Source organism: Pseudophryne corroboree, chromosome 1, assembly GCF_028390025.1.
Source record: "Pseudophryne corroboree isolate aPseCor3 chromosome 1, aPseCor3.hap2, whole genome shotgun sequence".
NCBI lineage: Eukaryota > Metazoa > Chordata > Amphibia > Anura > Myobatrachidae > Pseudophryne > Pseudophryne corroboree.
The window spans coordinates 631,902,938-631,926,678 of NC_086444.1; the positions used below are offsets into that span (position 1 = coordinate 631,902,938).

The 23,741-nt window shown below is 43.7% G+C and overlaps 1 pseudogene; it reads right to left on the reverse strand.

Moving 5' to 3' along the window:
• Window positions 1-1,586: 1,586 nt before the first annotated feature.
• Window positions 1,587-1,704, reverse strand: LOC134950444 (5S ribosomal RNA; annotated as a pseudogene).
• Window positions 1,705-23,741: the final 22,037 nt, after the last annotated feature.

The following is a 23,741-nucleotide window of genomic DNA, read 5'->3' on the forward strand; positions in this document are numbered from 1 at the left end:
GGAAGTAACCTCGTACGCCGATTGCTGACAAGGTGACCGGCTGCTCTAAACACTCTTTCGGAGTACACACTGGAGCAACTTAGGTAAAATAAAGATAGTTTGGGAAAGGGCCTCCAAATTGCCTCTTTTTCCTGCCAGTATACGTACGGACTGTCTGACGTGCCTACTTGGATGCGGTCACTCATATAATCCTCCACCGTTCTTTCAATGGTGACAGAATCATATGCAGTGACAGTAGATGACATGTCAGTAATCGTTGGCAGGTCCTTCAGTCCGGACCAGATGTCAGCACTCGCTCCAGACCTACTTGCATCACTGCCAGCGGGTGGGCTCGGAATTCTTAGCCTTTTCCTCGCAGCCCCAGTTGCGGGAGAATGTGAAGGAGGAGCTGTTGACGGGTCACGTTCCGCTTGACTTGACAAGTGTCTCACCAGCAGATATTATCTTTGAACATGTGCAGACTTGTGTCTGCCGGAAAGAGAGATACAACGTAGGCTTTAAACCTAGGATCGAGCACGGTGGCCAAAATGTAGTGCTCTGATTTCAACAGATTGACCACCCGTGAATCCTGGTTAAGGGAATTAAGGGCTCCATCCACAAGTCCCACATGCCTAGCGGAATCGCTCAGTTTTAGCTCCTCCTTCAATCTCTCCAGCTGCTTCTGCAAAAGCCTGATGAGGGGAATGACATGACTCAGGCTGGCAGTGTCTGAACTGACTTCACGTGTGGCAAGTTCAAAGGGTTGCAGAACCTTGCACAATGTTGAAATCATTCTCCACTGCGCTTGAGTCAGGTGCATTCCCCCTCCTTTGCTTATATCGTAGGCAGATGTATAGGCTTAAAGAAAAGGGGCGACCCGGCACTGGTCTCAATGTAAATGTAATAACAAATGATGAACAAACCAGAATCCGGACAATTAAGATATATTTGCATAAATTATCAAATCTCTGTCCAGTATGGTGGTGCGCCCAGAGCCAGAAGGAACATGTGTCAACAAAAGGAGAAGATAGGAAGGCTCTTGTGTGGGCGCACTCTTAAATAGTTGAAATAAAGTTCAAATAGTTATTAATTATACATAGTGGTTAATAAAATATAACTTTTAATGGATATACATTATAAATAATATCTCATGATTACCCATTAAGCAACATAGGATCCAAAAAATGAATGTGATTTAAAATACATATTAAATTGAAAAATTTGAAAGAAATTTTTTTAAAAAATGAAGGAATGTTCTGGTCCTGTCTCACAGGATGTGATAAGAAAGGCTGTAGACACTTTGTTGTTCTACATCCGTTTCAGCCCGACCAGTACAGAAAATCTTATTGTTGAGACCAAAATATGGTCAATTGTCAAATATGAGAAAGCTGGACAGGTCCGGCAATGGATAGTGAGACATTACCCACTTCCCACCAGTCACCAACCAAATGCACTGTATAATTTATTTATAAATAAAGAGCTCAGAGGGTCTTGAGCAATTGTATAAACAGAGTATGCATACGAAGGGTAGAGCTATTTTAGAAAAGAATGAAATCAAGTGGTGATACTGCTGTTGGTGTCAAATAACGCACATCACAAGGATAAAGAGTCTACTACACTGGGTATTCCCTGTGAGTCTCCCCCTCAGGTACTGACCCAGCCCAACACTGTATAGCTTCCAAGATCGGACGAGATCGGCACTGGCAGTGTGGTATGGTAGTAGACAGATGGGTGGGTTAGACGCCAATGAGAGTGTACCTATATAAAAGAAGCTGTGACAATTGGTCACAAAAGGTGTGGATCTGCTTTCTATGTTAGGCTGGATGCAGTAGGTCCCACATAGGTGGTATTACGCATCCAGGATCATAGATGAGAGTCCACGGAAAGAAGAAAAAGAGTCAAGAATGGAAGCAGAAGGCATCAATAATTATGTGCAAAGTACCCTGCTAACAAACATTTGCTGACATCAAGAATAGATGCAAAAAATAATACATATTGAATATAAACATTGATAATACCGCTTAGATGTCAAATAGATTAAATGACTCAATGTAACTCAGAAATAAAGGATTATGCCGTATTCCTAGATTATATAGCAATAATAATAATAACCAAGAGAGCTGGTTGAAATATCCCCTAAGTAATTATATGCATACAAGGTAATGCTGCTGACACAGGAGGAACAATGAATAGCATATATGTACCAATAAATTGAACATGTCTTATCACATTTGTCAGTGAAAAGGAATACACCAGTAGAATTAGGATGCTGGTGCATATACTAATCAAAAGTGATTAATGCTCAACATTACCAACACAGGCTAACCTGTGTTGAAACCGCAGCAGCGATGCCCTCAGGTGGCGTGGTTGGTGCCGGTGGACCCGCTGGCTTGGAAAACGCGTTTCACCCCACAGGGCTTGTTCACTTCCTGGAGGTGCGGGTAGAGACTCTGGGCACTATAAGAGTGCCTAGCAGTGCGGCGCTGGCCAGTCAGCGCCGGCGCATCTCAGATATGGAAAGGGGAGGACGTGCGTGACAGTGCCGCCAATAGGTCACAGCCGCATGCGTCAGCGGCTGTCACCTCCGTGATTGGGCCGCTGATCTGAGCAGCTGTATGGATGAGAAAGTGACTGGATTAAATGTAGCATACTTGGGTCTATGCCACTTAGTACAAAAAATAGAAGTGACAATGACCCGGCCGTTGTTCTCAACGGCTTATTTAGAAGCTGGGCTGGAGTGTGGAGAATGGGAATATGGTATGCACGATATGGGAGGGGCCATATTGGTGAAGGGCAAGTTTGCCCAGTTTCAACAGAAGGAAGAGGGGATGGACTGAAATGGGGAACTAAGTAGAGAGCTTTGGAATAAGACATTGGAACCTATGTAAGATAGGTGATAATAGACATGAGAATAAAATGAAATGAAAAAACAATAGTAAAGAATGATGATACAAATGGACACATGGTGAAAACGTGAATTCTATAAAAGTATTGGTTAATGGCATATATTGAGAATAGAAGTGAAAAGCAGGTGAATTGATGTAGTTATATAGATGTGAAAAAGAGGGAGAGAATGGCAGTAGGTGGGGACGATGGTTAGGTGTGTGGATGGATTAGCTTGTGGTACACTGGAAAATAAAAAAAAGAAAGAGGGTGTGGGAGATGGATGCGGATGATAAATGTGGATTGAAAAATGTAATAAACGAAGAATGAACATTGAATAAGTGGAATAAAATTAAAGTAAATTAAAAATATGATGTGCTGGCAAGTAAACAAAGTGAAAAAGTGAAGAGAGGGAAAGATGTGCATGCGTACACATGTAATCGCATGCAGCAGTGTGTAGTTGCACTGAGTTCATGTGCACACGCATGCACGTAAACCGCATGAGTGTCACCCTGGACCCGTGTATGGGAGATAGGCTGAGAATAATGGTAAGTGATGGTGTTAAATTAAGAAAAGAGAGAAGGGTAGGGAATAGTGTGAATTATAGGTGAGGGTGATAAATTAATTGCCGGTCCCATGATGGAACTAATGCTAATATAGGTGACAGAAAATAGTATATGACACATGAATAAGGTAAAGGATAGAAAAGAGGAAATTAGGGCATGAATAGGATATTAAGGGAGGGGGGGGGGGGGGAGGGGAGGTTGTGGAGTGGGGAGGGGGAAGGGGGGAAGAAGAGAAAGAAAAAAGGAAAGAGAGGGCAATGGGGAGAAGAAAGGGTGAGGGAATGGGGGGTAGAAAAGGAATTGTAGAAGAATGGAAAGATGATGGGGGATGGGGAGCAAGGGGAGAGAAATTAAAGTGAAGTTACAATGCATCAATTAGGCAAATGAGATAAGCTCATAAAAAAGCACCGTAGTTGATGTTTTCATTGAGTCCGGATGGTTTAAGGCTACCCAGTCGGAAGATCGACTCACTCTCCCTTTTCAACAATTCTTTGGTGATATCGACACCTCGAACCCCCAGATGGATGCGATCAAGACCAAACACTTTTAGTTCTTTTGTTGATCCTTTATGGGCAAGGTGCAAGTGTCTGGCAACCGAGGTAAGTTGTTTCATTCGCAAAAGATCTTGCTGGGCATTCCGGATATTGCCCATATGTTCCAGAACCCTTTCCTTCAATTTCCGAGTGGTCATGCCAATGTATTTAAACTCGCAGCTGCAGGTTATGTAGTAAATAACTGCATGTGTGTTGCAATTGAAAAAGTGTTCTATTCTTAGCGTTTGTCCATATCTGTCGGTAACCATCTGTTTTTGTACCATCTGTGGGCATGACTTACAGTGGCCACATGGGAAAGAGCCGATTATCATGGGTTTCTTCGGAGGTGAGGTCAGGAGATGGCTACGGACCAGTTGATCTTTAATATTTTTAGTTCTGCGCCAACTCATCTGAACAGGGGTATTAACGAACGGAAGTAGATCAGGATCAAGTTGTAATATCGGTAAATGTTTGGATATAGCGTCCTTCAACAATTTCCATTCTGGGCAGAAGGTGCCAATAAATCTGATGCTGTCCTCCTGTTTGGAAGTAGCCTTTTTCTTTCCAAAAATCAGTTTGTCCCTTGGGACCATTTTAGTTGCTGCGTGGGCTCGTTTTAATGAGCGTTTGCTGTACCCCCTCGCTTGGAGACGATTGGTCAATTCCCAACTCTTTTTGTTGAAAATGTGGTCTTCAGAACAGTTTCTTCTCAACCTCAAATATTCTCCTTTTGCGATGTTTTCGATGGTTGGTGGGAAGTGTGAACTAGTCTGGAAAAGAATACTATTAGTCGCTGTCTCCTTACGATACAGTTCGGTGGCCAAGTACCCTGTGTCTGATTTGTAGATGTTGAGATCAAGAAAGGGAACTTTTTCTGAACTGATGGTATGTGTGAGCAAGATGTTAAGATCATTGGTATTCAGAATCCTGATAAAGTCCAAAAGGAGTTCTTTGTTCCCGTTCCAAATGATAAATATATCGTCGATATATCTGAGCCACAGGCGTTCCTGTCTAAGGAGGAAATTGACACTGAGGGAGTTGGTGGTGTGGTTTGCAGGAGCTTGGGTACAAGAGAAAGGGATTTAGTTGTCAGTGGACTGCTTCTGCTGTCACCCAAAGTTTTTGAACTTGTCAATGACTTCTGATGAATACGCTCCAGGTGACGTATAAGGGAGGATGTTCCTAGGTGGTTAACGTCCTTACCCCTACTTATTACAGCTTGACAAAGGCAACACATGGCTTGACACCTGTTGTCCGCATTTCTGTTAAAATAATTCCACACGAAGAGGTAATTTTTTTTGTAATTTGACCAGGCATGTCAATGGCCATATTCATCCCATGGACAACAGGTGTCTTCCCAGGTGCCTGACTTAAACAAACCACCTCACCATCAGAATCCTCCTTGTCAATTTCCACCATATCCTCATCCTGGTGTACTTCAACAGTGACATCTTCAATTTGACTATCAGGAACTGGACTGTGGGTGCTCCTTCCAGCACTTGCAGGGGGCGTGCAAATGGTGGAAGGCGCCACCTCTTCCCGTCCAGTGTTGGGAAGGTCAGGCATCGCAACCGACACAATTGGACTCTCCTTGGGGATTTGTGATTTAGAAGAACGCACAGTTCTTTGCTGTGCTTTTGCCAGCTTAAGTCTTTTCATTTTTCTTGCGAGAGGATGAGTGCTTCCATCCTCATGTGAATCTGAACCACTAGCCATGAACATAGGCCAGGGCCTCAGCCGTTCCTTGCCACTTCGTATCGTAAATGGCATATTGGCAAGTTTACGCTTCTCCTCAGGCGCTTTTAATTTAGATTTTTGGGTCATTTTACTGAACTTTAGTTTTTTGGATTTTACATGCTTTCTACTATGACATTGGGCATCGGCCTTGGCAGACGATGTTGATGGCATTTCATCGTCTCGGCCATGACTAGTGGTAGCAGCTTCAGCACGAGGTGGAAGTGGATCTTGATCTTTCGCTATTTTACCCTCCACATTTTTGTTCTCCATTTTTTAATGTGTGGAATTATATGCCAGTAATATATCAATAGCAATGGCCTACTGTACTGTACTATATACAGTATGTATACTGTTGGTCACCAAAATGCTGCACTGTAATACTATATATACTGCTCACAAAAATGCAGCACAGATATGGAATGGATACTTGCAGTGACACAGAGCTGCAAGATACAGCAATGGCCTACTGTACTGTACAACTATATACTGTTGGTCACCAAAATGCTGCACTGTAATACTATATATACTGCTTACAAAAATGCAGCACAGATATGGAATGGATACTTGCAGTGACACAGAGCTGCAAGATACAGCAATGGCCTACTGTACTGTACTACTATTATACTGGTGGTCCCCAGTCCCCACAATAAAGCACACTGAGCACAGATATTTGCAGCACACTGAGCACAGATATTTGCAGCACACTGAGCATAGATATGGAGCATTTTCAGGCAGAGAATGTACATATTTTCAGCACACTGAGCACAGATACTTGCAGCACACTGAGCACAGATATTTGCAGCACACTGAGCACAAATTACGGAGCTTTTCAGGGAGAGAACGCAGCCACGTCCTCTTCGTTCAATCTCCAATGCACGAGTGAAAATGGCGGCAACGCGCGGTTCTCTATATAGAATACAAATCTCGCGATAATCCGACAGCGGGATTATGACGTTCGGGCGCGTTCGGGTTAACCGAGCAAGACAGAAAGATCCGAGGCTGTCTCGGAACCGTGTAAAATAGGTGAAGTTCGGGGGGGTTCGGCTCTCGGAGAACCGAACCCGCTCATCTCTAATCTAAACTGTGTTTCAATGATTTGAAAAGTAAAGAAAAGCAGAAAGTTCTACAAATTATGACATGGCCTCCTCAGTCACCTGATCTCAATACCATTGAGAAACTCTGTAAAGAATTAGAAACTTTTTTGTAATGGCTCCAACAAATACTAAAAACTTATGGGAATGTCTGAACGAGGCCTGGAAAGGCATAACTTACGCACCTTTCGAAAAGTTTGAGTCTCGAATGCCTCAAATTATGTGAAGCAGTGATAAGCGCCAAAGGAGGACACATTGATGAAAGCCAAATTTAATGAGATTTATGTTGTACTATAAAATTATAAATCATGTTGATAATGTTTAGTTACAATACCATATCAAACATATTGAGACGCCCATCGCCAACTTCTCAGATGCGGCCGATTGCGTACAAAGATGCAGCATCAGAAACACATCGGTCGCACCATCGTACCTCCGAGCAACTGTAATGTTGCTCAGAATGTCTGTTGCAACTAAGACAACGGGGCCAGTGAAATTGCTTCCGAAGATGGAGCCACTGGCTACGATATGCCTTCAAAATAGTTTAAATATGACCAATGTTTTAGTAGCCACCCCCATTACCACCCACAAATGGTCAATCACTCTGTGTCCTAATCCACACTATGAATATTGCAGCACATGTGCAATGCGACTCTGAAACATGTGCAGTAAAAAAAAAATCACCCAATTGCACAAACATCACCATTGCATCCACCACTGAGTCAGGGCCATAGTCTCTCCGTAGATACTTTGCCTGCAATTAAATATAACACTCACTATCAAGGACACTGCTGCTGTTGCGGATTTGACATTTACTTTATGAATCACGTGTGTGGCGCTTCCACAACCATAGAGATTCTAATTTTACAGTGAACTCAAGAATCACAATATAATAAATTAATTAATTACGTTCCTGTGATGAATAGATTAGCTGGCATATATGGATGTCTTTCGACTGTTTCTTTCTTCCCTCCAACGTCGTCCTCAAAGTTTCAGATGGCGATTTTCATAAAAGATATAAGATGCCAATATCTCATGCAATACGTTTTAATAGTCACACATAAAAGCATTCCAATATGAAAAAGGGTAAAAACACAGATACAATTCCAAACTACATAAAAGGGTAACACACTGGGTGCAGGGGAAATCCAAAGGTGGTGTAGATGAAAGAATTACCGGATCGTTTGTGATGCCTGGTTAAGGTAGCGGGAATGCAATCGGAATAGATGGGCTTTATACTTCTTTTAATTTATCTTTTTATCAGTTAGTTATCTTTTAGGAATAGAAGTCGGTTCTGGCTGCTTTGATTTTTATACTCTAATCTAGATTCACACCACGTCGGTCACTTAGCAACGGGTATACGATTAAAAACCCGGAAGTGACGTGACGCATGACGAGCCGCTTAAAGATACGAACACCAATGGGTCAGATGGGTCTTATGTGTCACTTCTAACTAGTATATATATTTTTTGGGTACTTTGAATATATAAAGTGGTCTTGGGCTATCTTAACTGTACTAATATGGAAGCTAATGTTTTTCTATCTAAACTGAGGAATGGAGACGTTTCATCTCCATGACAACGGGTGTATACAAATGGAAGCGGCCATGTTGCCACGGAGTGTTCCCAATTATGTAATTTGTATTAGGATTGGAGGATGGGTGTATTTAAGGACTCAACATGTGGGGACACACCTTGAAAAAGAACCTGAAATAGGTTTGAAACGTGTCAGTCTGGTGCAGGCGAGTCCAGCTGTGGTAGTTAGAAGATCTGATTGTCGAAGTCCAGAGCAGTGCTTCCCGGGCAGCCATCTGGTTGATCACAAAACATTCATTTGAGAACTGAATTGGTTCTCAAATGATCCGGTAATTCTTTCATCTACACCAACCGGCACCCAGTGTGTTACCCTTTTATGTAGTTTGGAATTTTATCTGTGTTTTTACCCTTTTTCAAATTGGAGTGCTTTTATGTGTGACTATTAAAACGTATTGCATGAGATATTGGCATCTTATATCTTTTATGAAAATCGCCATCTGAAACTTTGAGGTCGACATTGGAGAGAAGAAAGAAACAGTTGAAAGACATCCATACATGCCAGCTGATCTATTCATCACAGGAACGTAATTAATTTATTTATTATATTGGGATTCTTGAGTTCACTGTGAAATTAGAATCTGTATGGTTGTGGAAGCGCCACACACATGATTTGTACTTCTTTTTGTATGCATGTTGATCTAGGGTGAGGGAACACCATTTTTTGTACAAGTCTGTGTGGGCAGCATCCTCTTTTGCGCACCTAGAACGATCCATAAGTTTTCTATTGACATTTACTTTAGATAATGGGCCATTCGGAGTCAGACACAATCCACACATAACATCAATGTTCACGTAGTTGAGTGTTTATTTGCAACTGTGCATGCTCAAAAATGTCTGAATACCCCTACAGCGCAAGCATAACATACATTGTATGCACAAATGTGCTGTTGCAAATAATTCAGACAGTATCAGAAAGAGGGTGGAAATTTTATGCTCATTATTTTGCGGTGACTACTAGTGCATGCAAAAATTGTCCGTTCAGTGGGCGTACTATGGGAGTGTCCTGGGATGTCAATGCAAGTGGCTGCGTTCCCAGACACAGCCTTACACATAGAAGGCAATGGTCAGACTGAGATACTTCACCTGCCATGGGCCAAGTTTTGATGGTGTGACCAGTGGTGGCATCTAAGGATGCACCAATTGGTATTACATCATGTAAGGGCGCAATGGAAAGCCGCTCACCCCGCTGTTTATCTACTGGTAATACCAGTAGATGAACAGCAGCCGCCAGCGATGAAGCGGGAGCGCGCATCAGCGCTCACCGCTCATCGCTTGTCCATACACACTGGGCGGCTTTGAGCTGAAAGCAGCTAAACACACCAAAAGTGACCTGCTTTCAGCTCAAAATCACCCAGTGTGTATGGGCCTTTACTTTAGACTGGAAAACTTTTTCCTTTGTTTTATTTAAATGCTGTGAGTGTTTTCGGGTTACCCCACCAAGGGTTCTTTTACATCTATATAAATCTTGATGTTGAATGACCCCCTTTGTGGTATGCGATTATTATGCACAAACCTACAACAGCTTTATTTATACATTGTCCGACTGCCCTCAGCTGATCAGGTACTCCATCAGTGATTTTTCATTTTTTATTTGTGGTACTGCTCTTCTCAGAACAGCTCCCACTAGCAGCTCAATGGCTCTTCTTATTAACTTGGAAATGCTTGAGAGACCTATTACAGATTGGCAGATGCAGCTCCTGTTTCTGCGTTGTCAATATCTTGCCCCTCAAAATCGATTATATCATTCATACAGGTTGCCTCAAGATCTCTCTCCCTACTTCCCCTCAATTGGTAGAAGTTGCTGCTTGGTACTTTTCCCCAGAGCCGGCCATAGGCATAGGCAAACTAGGCGATTGCCTAGGGCACTTGATATGTCTAGGGGCATCAGCAGCTTCTGCTGATTAAAATGATATGCGGCATGCCTATATTCTGTATTCTGTTTCATATGCAGATACAGCCACAGTCTCAAACAGTATATAGGCTTGCTGCATATCAGTTTAATCAGCAGAAGCTGCTTGTGTATCCCAGCCACATTGCAATGCAAATAAGATGAATTTTCATTAAAAAAAGGTGCCCGACGTTAGCATTGATGCAAGATTTGTGAGGACACATCTGTATCCAAGCAGAGGCAGAGGTGTTAGTGGAAGTGTGAGTGCTGTGTGCACGTGAGTGGGTTGGTTGTGCAGTAGTGTTCAGAATATGTATAAGGAGCATTATGTGTGTCATGTAAAAATGCATTAATAATGTGCAACATATGTGTAACGGGCCACTATGTGTGTCATTATGTGTATAAGGGCATTAATAATGTGCGGCATATGTGTAACAGGGTACTATTGTCTGTGTGTCATTATGTGTATAGGGGCACTAATAATGTGCAGAAAATGTGTAGGGGGCACTATGTGTGTCATTATGTGTATAAGGGCATTAATAATGTGCGCCTTATGTGTAAGGTACATTATGTGTAAAAGGGCATTAATAAAGGTTATCATAATGTGTAAGGCGCATTATGTTTATAAGGACATTGATGTGTCTCATATGTGTAAGGGGCATTACTGTGTGGAATTGTGTATAAATGTATTACTAGTGTGTGGCATTATGTGTATAAGGTGCTCTACTATGTGGCGTTGCATATAGAAAGGGCACTACTGTGTCGTCTAATGTGACTAAAGAGCAATAAGGTGTGGTGTAATGTGAATAAGGAGCAATTCAGTGTGATGTAATGTGAATAAGGGGCTCTACTGTGAGGAGTAACGTTTATAAGGTAAAGTGATACTACTGTGGGATGTAATATGAATTATGGACACTATCACACGATAAAATGTGAATAAAGTTGCAGTACTGTGTGGCGTAATTGCAATTGGGGTTACTATTGTGTGGCCATGCCCCTTCCCAGCAAGAAGATGCCCCTTTTTGGGCTGTGCGTCAAATGTGCTAACTGTTCCTATTTAAAATATAAGGGGTACAAGGACTGCTATGGGTGAGGGGTGATGGTGCTGGGAAAGAGGTGCAAGGTCAGAGGCAGAACCAGCAGTGGTGCTAGGGGGCACCAGACAAAATCTTGCCTAGGGAATCATATTGGTTAGGGCCGGCTCTGCTTTTCCCTTGCAAGTCACTTCATAACTCTTTACATCAAAGGCTGATCTCTATTTATCCATTGCAGCTTCCACTTGTACTTCACATAACGTTACATGTGAACACACACAGTAATATCTGTTATTTCATTCAAAACTAGGTGTTCCCAATGAATAAAATATAACATGCACATTTATATTTTATAAATATATTATGGACACTCATTATAAATGAGTGCCATTCCTGTGTACCTTATCATGCACCCAAGATGTCACAGCTACACCTCTAAGAGCAGCTTCTGCAGTGTGACCTTGATGGGTCATAGGTCATAGCCCTGCCCATAAGTGCCGTTCTCTTGATGGATCTGCATGAAGTGACATATCTAGGATTACAAATTCTATAAACTCACTGGATGGAACGAATAATTAAAAAGTAAAAAATGCAACAATAACAGAAGCTGTTAAACATTTTTTTGACTTCCGCTTCTGGCTCCCGCATGGACGGCAGCTGAGCAGAGGAGCTCCGCTAACCCACCCGCCCGCTTGCCTCTTTCCACAGCTCTGAGCCTCCCACTCTAAATCCCTGACCACCCGCTTACCTACATCTCCGGGCCCGCTGTATGGAAAAGTATTTTCCGGCGATGCCCGGCAGCAGAGCGCGCACCCGGAAGGAGGAGGAGAGGCGCCGCACACAAGACAAGATGACGCTGGACGCCGTCTCTCACCACCGCCAGCATGATGATGCCCTCCCCCTCACGGGTGACACAGCTAGTGGGGCAGACCAAGAGGATTCCTCGGATGGAGACTCGCTCCCTGACTCCCTACCGGCCTCTGAGAAGGTACTATCCCCTGCAGACACGCAGTTCTCACACACAGCTATGATCAGTGCCATTACAGCTGCCATTGGTCCCATGTTTAAACAGCAGACCACAGATATTAATAAGCAACTGGCTCCGCTTACCCAGAGAGTACTTACTGTGGAACAAAGGATGGGTGACACATTTGCTCTATGTGGCCAACCTTAAAAAATCCACATCCCATAATTCTAAGGAAATTCTGCATCTTCATAACAAGATACAAGATTTAGAAAATAGATCCAGAAGAGGAAATCTTCGGATCATAGGATTACCGGAGTCAGTAAAAGGCCAAGCTTTATTTGACTTTATAAAAATATATCTGCCGGAACTACGCCACATAACAAATCAATGCTCTGATCTCATAATAGAAAGAGCTCACCAACTTGGCCCTGTGAGGCCACAAGAGGGCGCTAGACCCCGAGCAGTTATTTTCAAACCACTTAATTTTCTACATAAGGAACTGTTCTGGTCAGTGTCCCGTAAAGCCAAACATATATCATGGGAAAGTCATAAGATTTTAATATTCCAGGACTATTCTGCGGAAAAATCAAAAGCAAGAAGGGACTTTGCACCTCTGTTCACGGCTCATACAGGAAAATAAGAAATTTGCATTACTTTACCCGGCGCGTTTGCGCTTATTTAAAGGCTCTTCTTTCAAAGATTTCCTGAACCCCGCTATCGCAGAGGCCTTTCTTAAGGAATCATCTAACGAAGAACAATCTCAGTCCAGGATGTCTGACTGTGAATAGTCCTTTATTTTTTATCACATCATTTTTCTCATGGTTGCTTCAACTTTATTCATGAGTAGTAGCGCTCAGTCATGATATATGATTCACACCGATATTCTCCTGACTATTGTGACTTTATAATTTTGTTTAAAACCCTTAAACCCTTTGCATTGATCTGAATTGATGTTATCTTCGATTTGGCAAGTCACCTTTCACAGATCTCTACAGTTCTCCCCTTGGGGTGTGAGCAATGGTGGCATCACTACCTAATCCTAGCCTACTGGGATCAGAAAATTTATATGTGATGTTACATGTTTGGTTCTTCTTTATTACTTACTGTTCTATGCAAATTATGTCTTATGGCTCAGCGATATAATTGACTGTTTTTTGGGCCTGTTCTGCAGAAATGGTATTTATACCCTATTAGTGTCTCTATTGAGGATTCTACGTTACTGGGCTCATTACCTCTTTATAGTTAGTTGGCAATAGTGGTGGGTGGGGATAAGTTGGAGCGCATTACTTACTGTTCCTTATGCTAAGCAATGGGAGGTTGCTTAAGTGCTCAGGAAGTGAACCCCGTTTTCTGACCAGTTTTCTCTTACTGGTTGTTTTGTTCTTTATCTATTTTCGTCCTTTTTCTATTTTTTTTCCATGTTTTTTCAATGTTGGTCCGCATTTATATGTACATGATGTACTCCATACTTCAATATTGCTCATGCACCCTGATTTTTCGATGATATTCAAAGCTAGTACTCGTTATAGATACACTGACCTATTATATGTATGTCTATAAAATTTGGTAGCTGGAATGTGGGGGGATTCAACTCTTCTAAGAAAATTGCGCTTAGATGTAGTTTGCTTACAGGAGAATCATCTCATCCAGAGTGAGGTTCTCAAGCTCAATATTCTAGGCTGGAATTTCATAGCCTCCGCCTCATATAATTCTAAGGCGCGTGGGGTAGCGATAATAGTTAGACAACAACTCCACATTGATGTATCTGATTTATGCATAGACCCGCTGGGAAGATATGTGTTCTGTCATGTAGTCATCGAAAATTCTAAATTCGTTTGTGTCTCTATCTATGCCCCTAATGTTTATTCTCATGTCTTCATGATGAAGATTATCACATTGTTACTTCCCCATATCCATTTACCCACTGTTATAGGATGTGATATGAATCTTGTTTCCCTACTTCACTTAGATAGACAATCTCTGCCAGCCCCCCAATTAAAATTACCGAAATTGGGAGTCCCAGAATTAGCGAAGAAATTAGATTTGATGGACTAGTGGTAGTCTTCAATTCCATTTTGGAGTCTGGGACACTACCATTGTATTATAATACGGCCAATATTAGAGTACTCATCAAACCAGGTAGGAGCCGTTCTGATCCGGATTCATATCTGCCAATTTCTCTATTAAATGTTGAATATAAACTTTTAACGAAGATCCTAGCCAATAGGTTGAAACCACTCATGCCGTCCCTCATACATAGTGATCAGACGGGATTCGTGGCGGGCAGAAATCCTATGGCTAATATCTGTCGTCTTCTGAAAAGGCATTTGACATGGTGCACTGAGACCACCTCTATACTGCTTTATCCCGTTTCTCGTTTCCACAAAATTTATACTTTTTCTTCAGACTCTCTACACAAATCCATCCTCCCATATTTTATGTAACGGTCTCCTCTCAGACCCTTTACCGATACGGAAGGGCAGAGCCGGCCCTAGCCAATATGATGCCCTAGGCAAGATTTTGGCTGGTGCCCCCTAGCACCACCGCTGGTTCCGCCTCTGACCTTGCACCTCTTTCCCAGCACCATCACCTCTCATCCAAAGCAGTCCTTATTTTGGGGTTTGTAACCCCTATATTTTAAATAGGAACAGTTCGCACATTTGGCGCACAGCCCAAAAAGGGGGGTGTTTTTGCTGGCAAGGGACATGGCCACACAATAGTAACCCCAATTCCAATTACGCCACACAGTACTGTAACTTTATTCACATTTGATCATGCGATAGTGTCCATAATTCATATTACATCCCACAATAGTATCACTTTACCTTATAAACATTACTCCTCACAGTAGAGGCCCTTATTCACATTACATCACACTGAGTTGCTCCTTATTCACATTACACCACACCATATTGCTCTTTATTCACGTTAGACAACACAGTAGTGCCCTTTCCATACGCAACGCCACATAGTAGATCACCTTATACACATAATGCCACACAGTAATGCCATTTACACATATGAGACACCTTTTTAATGTCCTTATAACATAATGCGCCTTACACATTATGACAACCTTTATTAATGCCCTTTTACACGTAATGTCCCTTACACATATGCAGCACATTATTAATGCCCTTATACACATAATGACACACATAGTGCCCCCTACACATTTGCTGCACATTATTAGTGCCCCTATACACATAATGACACACATACAGTAGTACCCTGTTACACTTATGCGCCAATTATTAATGCCCTTATACACATAATGACACACTTAGTGTCCCTTACACATATGTTGCACATTATTAATGCATTTTTACATGACACACATAATGCTCCTTACACATATTCCGAACACTACTGCACAACCAACCCACTCACATGCACACAGCACTCACACTGCCACTAACACTGTGACCTCTGCCTCTGCTTGAATACAGATGTGTCCTCATAAATCTTGCCTCAATGCTAACGTCGGGCACATTTTTTTTCATGAGAATGCATCTTATTTGCATTGCTATGTGGCTAGTATGCACACGCAGCTTCTGCTGATTAAAATGATATGCAGCATGCCTATATTCTGTGTGAGACTGTGGCTGTATCTGCATATGAAATGCTACACACAGAATATAGGCATGCCGCATATCATTTTAATCAGCAGAAGCTGCTGATGCCCCTAGGCATATCAAATGCCCTAGGCAATTGCCTAGTTTGCCTGTGCCTATGGCCGGCTCTGCGGAAGGGTACTAGACAAGGGTGCCCTCTCTCTCCATTATTATTCATTCTAGCACTTGAACCTTTGGCTGTGGCCCTCAGACATTCTCCATTGTTTCAGGGTATTACGATTGGCAGACTTGAGGGTGTCATTATTTTCTGACGACATGCTCTTATTTTTGTCCAACCCAGAACATTTGATCCCCCTAGCCTTAGATATTATTGATAAATTTGGTGAGATCTCTGGCTACAGGATTAATGTCTCTAAATCAGAATTACTTATCCTAAACGGTAAGACTCCAGTCTTGCCCCGCGCTAAAAATATAGCTGATAGTAAGATTGTATCCTCCCACGTTAAATATCTCAGGATAAATATCCCAAATGATTTGGATAATCTATATAAATTGAACTATACTCCCGCTATAGTGAAATTGGAACAATCAATGAAAAACTGGCATGATCTTCCTTTGACCCTCTTAGGGAAGATTGAAGTGTTCAAGACAGTCCTATTGCCTAAATTAACATACCTTATGCAGCTGCTCCCCCTTAAGCTGACGGCGAAAGATATCAAACGCCTCAATTCTGCCTGCTCTAAATTTATCTGGCGGTCTAAGAAACCTCGAATAGCTTCCTGGAAATTGAACTGTCGTAAGCCTGTTGGTGGTTCTGGGCTTCTAGATTTAACGCAATACTATAGAGCGCTTCTTTTTCGTATAGCCCTTGATTGGTTAATGGAACGTAGTACATATATTTACTATAAGTTAGATTGTGAAGCATTTACACCATATTCCCCAGGGGCCCTTCTACAAACCTCAAGGTCATTGCTACCTAAATTTATTTATACTAATATACTATTTAAAGACATTTATGATGCCTGGCATACTGTAAATGCTAACTTACACAGGACTAATATTAGGAAAGAATGGTTACCGATTTGGGGAAACCCTGCTTTCACGCCGGGTATTGAAAACCAGGCTTGCCAAAAGCTCATCACCAAGGGCCTCAGAGCGAATGCCCAGGTGTTTGACCCTGGAGGTGGAGTCAAATCTTTCCAAGTTTTGCAATCGGAATTTAATTTACCAAGCAATAGTTTATCCACACTCATGCAACTTACTCACTACGCTCTGTCCCTACCTGTCGGGTTAGACACGGATGGGTCCTCGGATGTCCTTCAGACAATATTTACCTCCTATATCAATAATAAATATAAACCTAGGATCTTATATGCTAAATTAATGAGACCCTTATCTTTAAAACTCCAGAAAGAAGTATATGAGGCGTGGCTGACAGATATTCCACACATAACTGTTATGATTCCAGCACTCTGGTCTGGGGAGATCTTATTGCGAGGACCGGAGCACTGGAACGTAATGCTGGGGAAGGGAGCGGGAATGGAAAATAGCCCCTGCCGCCCTAACTCCGTTGTCTCGCCCGTGCTGTCAGAAATCCCCTGCGAGACTATGGTTGCTTGAGCCCATGGCAGCCACGTTTGAAGGGCGGATTACGTCTGCCCAACTCCGATGCTCCCCCAGGTCTTAATGAGAGACAAAGGGAAATCCGAGACAGGGTGATAACAAGGGGCCCTCTGACTAAACAACCAGGCCAGGGGCTACAAGCTAATAAAAACTAGAATATGTGCGGAAAAACCGCCAGGGAAAAGGACAACCAAAATATCCACTTGTCCACTTCTCCTACCCGGCACCGCCGAGTTCCAGAGAGGACTTGTGGAAGCGGAACCCTCCGCAAATGCTCCAAAGACAAAATATGTAAAGATAAAGCGGCTGAGCCGCAACACACGGCAGAGCCGCAACTCACGAAACACCACTCGATATTCAAAGGTGATCAGTCAGGACTACTGGGGACCCAACGACTTCCTGGGATGAGATGACAACTCCCGGATACAGGACTTCTGAGGACAGGAATGACCGGATACAGCAGGACTGGAACAGACTCTCAGCAAACCAAAGCAGCATGCAGGAAGCTATTACCGGCGTCTGTGAGAAGCACTGAGAAGGTATTTAGCAGGGAGTCCTCCAATCAGCTGTTCAGAGCCTGATTGGTATTAATGCCGTGCAGCTGCCTTGCTGCATGGCCAGAAGACAAGTGTGTGTGCGTGTGTAACTAGACCCTGCAACGGGGAACGCGGTTCGCCCGTGGCGTCCCCGTTGCTAGGGTCCGTGCGGCTCAGCGCGCCCGGCGTCTAGCGTTGCTAGGAAGCCGGCGGCTGAACACGCACGGCGTCCCTAGTTGCTAGGCGCCGGGCCGCGCGGACATTGCGGACCCCGGCGCCTAACAGTACCCCACCCTTGAGGAGGGGTCAAGGAACCCCTAAAGCCAGGTTTCTGAGGAAATTCCCGAAAAAATGCCCTCTTGAGCCTAGGGGCATGAAGATCCTTATCTAGGACCCAAGACCTTTCCTCCGGACCATAGCCTTTCCAGTGAACTAAAAAATAAAGCCGACCCCGGGACAATTTGGAATCAAGAACTTTCTCTACCAAGAACTCCTGTTGTCCCTGTACATCCACTGGAGATCTACCCTGAGAGATCCTCCGAGGAAATCTACTGGAAGAAACGTATTGTTTCAACAGGGAACAGTGAAACGTATTTCCAATCTTGAGAGATCTTGGTAAACGTAGCCGAAAGGCAACTGGGTTGACTCTTTTAATAATAAGAAATGGTCCAATAAATTTGTGTCCCAGTCTAGCCGATGATTGTCGAAGCCTGATGTGGCGAGTTGACAACCACACCTTATCTCCCACCTTAAAAGTGCAAGGACGTCGGAGCCTGTCAGAAAATTTCTTCTCTCGAAAGGCCGCTTTTCTGAGAGTAAGGTGCACTTTTTTCCAAATTGCTCTGAGATGGGAGGTCAATGCCAGCGAGGAGACTGGAGAATGATGATAAAAAGAATTAGCTCTGGGGTGAAAACCAAAAACTGAAAAGAAAGGAGACTCTTTAGTGGAGGAATGACAAGAATTATTGTAAGCAAATTCAGCCAAAGGAAGAAACTCGGACCAATCATTCTGAAGTTTGGCTGAATACAAGCGCAGATATTGTTTCAATGACTGGTTAACTCGTTCGGTTTGCCCGTTGGATTGTGGGTGGTAACCGGATGTTAACGACAGTTTCATCTTTAATGAAGCACAAAAACATTTCAAGAATTGTGCGACGAATTGTGGACCCCGATCAGAAACAATATCAGTGGGCAACCCATGAAGCCTGAACACATGGCGGAGGAACAAAACTGCCAACCCTTGAGCAGAAGGCAATCGGGGAAGAGCAATAAAATGAGCCATTTTACTAAAACGGTCCACTACCACCCATATGACTCGGAATCCAGCTGAAAGGGGAAGGTCAACCACAAAATCCATGGAAATATGAGACCATGCCCTATAGGCAAGGAACGGGGAACCTTATGCTGTGCACAAACCTGACATGAATAAACAAATTCCCTAACGTCTTTAGAAATACTAGGCCACCATACTGAGCGAGAGACTAACTCCAATGTTTTAGTGATTCCCGGATGCCCTGAAACTTTGTTGTCATGGAATTCAGTTAAAACAGTAGCTCTCAAAAATTCAGGAACGTAAAGACGACCAGCAGGAGTAAATCTAGGAGCTTGATGTTGAAGCTGGTTTAACTGGGTAAATAAATCCTGTGTGAGGCCTGCCCGGATGACCGAAGATGGAAGTATTGGGGTAACAACAGGATTGTTATTGTGAACCGGAAGAAAGCTACGTGACAGGGCATCAGCTTTAGTATTCTTGGAACCAGGCCTGAAAGTGATTATAAATTTGAAACGAGTAAAAAATAATGCCCAACGTGCCTGCCGGGCATTAAGCCGTTTAGCTGATTCAATGTATTGCAGGTTCTTATGGTCAGTCAATACCGAAATAGTATGCTTTGCTCCTTCCAGCCAATGCCTCCACTCCTCAAAAGCCCACTTTACCGCCAGTAACTCCCGATTACCAACGTCATAATTGGATTCAGCGGAGGAGAATTTCCTGGACATAAAGGCACAAGGATGTAACTCCAGAGACTCCGGATCCTTTTGAGAAAGGACGGCCCCCACTCCAACTTCTGAGGCATCAACCTCCACAACAAAGGGCAATTCCGGATTAGGATGTTTTAGGACTGGAGCTGAGACAAAGGCTTGTTTCAGGGCCCGGAAGGATAACTCAGCTTCATGCGACCAGTTGGTAGGATCCGCTCCTTTCTTTGTCAGAGCTACAATGGGAGCAACCAGGCCAGAAAAAGAATGAATGAACCTCCTATAATAATTCGCAAAACCTAAAAAACGCTTAATTGCTTTTAAATTGGTGGGTTGCGCCCAATTAAGGATGGCCTGGAACTTCTTAGGTTCCATCGAAAATCCCTGAGGAGAAATTATGTACCCTAAAAAAGATACTTCCGTGACGTGAAATTCACACTTCTCCAGCTTGGCATATAAATGATTCTCACGTAACTTTTGAAGAACCAGACGCACCTGGGTGATATGTTGTTCCATCGATTCAGAATAAATCAAGATGTCGTCTAAATAAACTACCACGAATTTCCCTAAGAAGTCACGGAGCACATCATTTATGAGGTCTTGAAAAACTGCTGGAGCATTAGACAGGCATCACCAGGTATTCGTAGTGACCCGACTGAGTACTGAAAGCCGTCTTCCACTCATCTCCAGATTTAACTTGGATGAGGTTGTAAGCTCCTCTCAGGTCAATTTTAGAAAAAATCACAGCACAACGTAACTGATCAAAGAGTACAGAAATCAATGGCAAAGGATAGGTGTTTTTAACTGAGATCTTATTCAGGGCTCTAAAATCTATGCATGGTCTAAGCGAGCCACCCTTCTTCTCCACAAAGAAAAAACCAGCACTTAAAGGGGATTTTGATGGTCTAATAAATCCTTTCTGTAAGCTCTCCTGAACATAGTCATTCATAGCCGAAGTTTCTGGCCCGGACAATGCATATAATCTCCCCTTTGGCAATGCGGCACCAGGAACTAGCTCAATAGCACAATCATAAGGCCGATGGGGAGGCAGAATGTCCGCATTGCCTTTGGAGAATACATCGGCAAACTCCTGGTATTCCCCAGGAATGAGTTCTGAAATGATAGCTGCGACTCTGACTGGAAACGAAATACACTCCTTAGCACAAAATGTACCCCATTGGGAAATCTCCCCGGACCGCCAATCAATGGTGGGATTATGAAAGGCCAGCCAAGGGTGACCCAGAACAACTGGAACTGCTGGGCAATGTGTTAGATAGAATTCGATATTTTCGGAATGTAAGGCTCCTACTGTAAGTACTACGGGAGGTGTACGGTGGGTAATAACTCCATTGGAAAGCGGACTCCCATCTAAGCCATGCATGGTGACACACCTATCCAATGGTAACTGTGGAATGCCTAAGGCCTTAGCCCAAGTTAAATCTATAAAGTTTCCTGCAGCTCCACTGTCAACAAAAGCCGACACCAAAGAACTGAGGCTGTCAAAGGAAACCTTAACTGGGACTAAAAGAGAGTTATTCGAGGAGATAAGCTGCAGACCTAGGTGAACCCCCTCACAATTCACCTGGTCAAAGCGTTTCCCGACTTGTTCGGACAGTTACGAGCAAAATGTCCCTTACCACCACAGTACAAACAAAGACCGGAATTTTGCCTTCTGGTCCTTTCCTCAGGAGACAGCCGGGAGAGACCCATCTGCATGGGCTCCTCGACGTCTTCTGGAATGGAATAAACACAAGGATTTGACCTTACAGATGTTCCTCTTTCAGCTCTCCGCTCTCTGAGACGACGATCAATCTTAATAGAAAGCTCCATGAGTTTATCGAGAGTCTCAGAGCGGGGTACTGGAGGAGACTGTCTTTAATAGACTCTGATAAGCCGAGGTGAAACTGACTGCGCAGGGCTGGGTCATTCCAGCCACAGTCGTTCGACCAACGGCGAAACTCAGTACAATAAACCTCTGCAGGATTTCTACCTTGTTTGAGAGCGCGCAGCTGACTTTCAGCGGACGCCTCTCTATCTGGGTCATCATACAAAAGCCCTAAAGATTTAAAGAAAGCGTCTACTGACAACAACGCAGGATCCTCTGCTCTTAAACCGAATGCCCAGGTCTGAGGATCCCCCTGGAGTAAAGAAATAATAATCCCAACCCGCTGAGATTCAGTACCAGAGGAAGTAGGTCTTAAACGAAAATAAAGTTTACAGGATTCTTTAAAATGAAAAAATTATTTTCTATCACCAGAAAAACGGTCAGGCAAATGCATCTTTGGTTCAGGGACTCCCCTTGGGGAGGCTCGCAAAAGATCTTCCTGCGACCTCACCCGAAGAGAAAGATCCTGAACCATCTGAGTAAGTTCTTGAATCTGATTGACTAAGAGCTGGCCAGGGTTTGGCCCTAAACCTGTCGGATTCATGAGGCCAAAATTTTTTAACAAAAACTGAATGAGGGGAAAAAATTAAAGCCCTGTTTAATTTTCATTTTTGGTATGGCCGGTAATAATGTTATGATTCCAGCACTCTGGTCAGGGGAGATCTTATTGCGAGGACCGGAGCACTGGAACGTAATGCTGGGGAAGGGAGCAGGAATGGAAAATAGCCCCTGCCGCCCTAACTCCGTTGTCTCGCCCGTGCTGTCAGAAATCCCCTGCGAGACTATGGTTGCTTGAGCCCATGGCAGCCGCGTTTGAAGGGCGGATTACGTCTGCCCAACTCCGATGCCCCCCCAGGTCTTAATGAGAGACAAAGGGAAATCCGAGACAGGGTGATAACAAGGGGCCCTCTGACTAAACAACCAGGCCAGGGGCTACAAGCTAATAAAAACTAGAATATGTGCGGAAAAACCGCCAGGGAAAAGGACAACCAAAATATCCACTTGTCCACTTCTCCTACCCGGCACCGCCGAGTTCCAGAGAGGACTTGTGGAAGCGGAACCCTCCGCAAATGCTCCAAAGACAAAATATGTAAAGATAAAGCGGCTGAGCCGCAACACACGGCAGAGCCGCAACTCACGAAACACCACTCGATATTCAAAGGTGATCAGTCAGGACTACTGGGGACCCAACGACTTCCTGGGATGAGATGACAACTCCCGGATACAGGACTTCTGAGGACAGGAATGACCGGATACAGCAGGACTGGAACAGACTCTCAGCAAACCAAAGCAGCATGCAGGAAGCTATTACCGGCGTCTGTGAGAAGCACTGAGAAGGTATTTAGCAGGGAGTCCTCCAATCAGCTGTTCAGAGCCTGATTGGTATTAATGCCGTGCAGCTGCCTTGCTGCACGGCCAGAAGACAAGTGTGTGTGCGTGTGTAACTAGACCCTGCAACGTGGAACGCGGTCCGCCCGTGGCGTCCCCGTTGCTAGGGTCGTGCGGCTCAGCGCGCCCGGCGTCTAGCGTTGCTAGGAAGCCGGCGGCTAAACGCGCACGGCGTCCCTAGTTGCTAGGCGCCGGGCCGCGCGGACATTGCGGACCCCGGCGCCTAACAATAACGAATGAGACTGTTTTATTTCAACGCCATGATACGGTTATGCGCATTGTGCGTACTTCTGTTTTACAGGAAATTCATGTAAAGACTGGTCATAGGGCATACATTTCACAGAGTCAACGAAAACATTATATAGCTGAGGAATACGGCAAATGTCCAAAATGCTGTGCATTCTCTGCTTCTTTATTCCATAATCTTTGGTCCTGTGGCATATTAAAAAATATTGGCACAACATTATAAATTACCTTAATAAC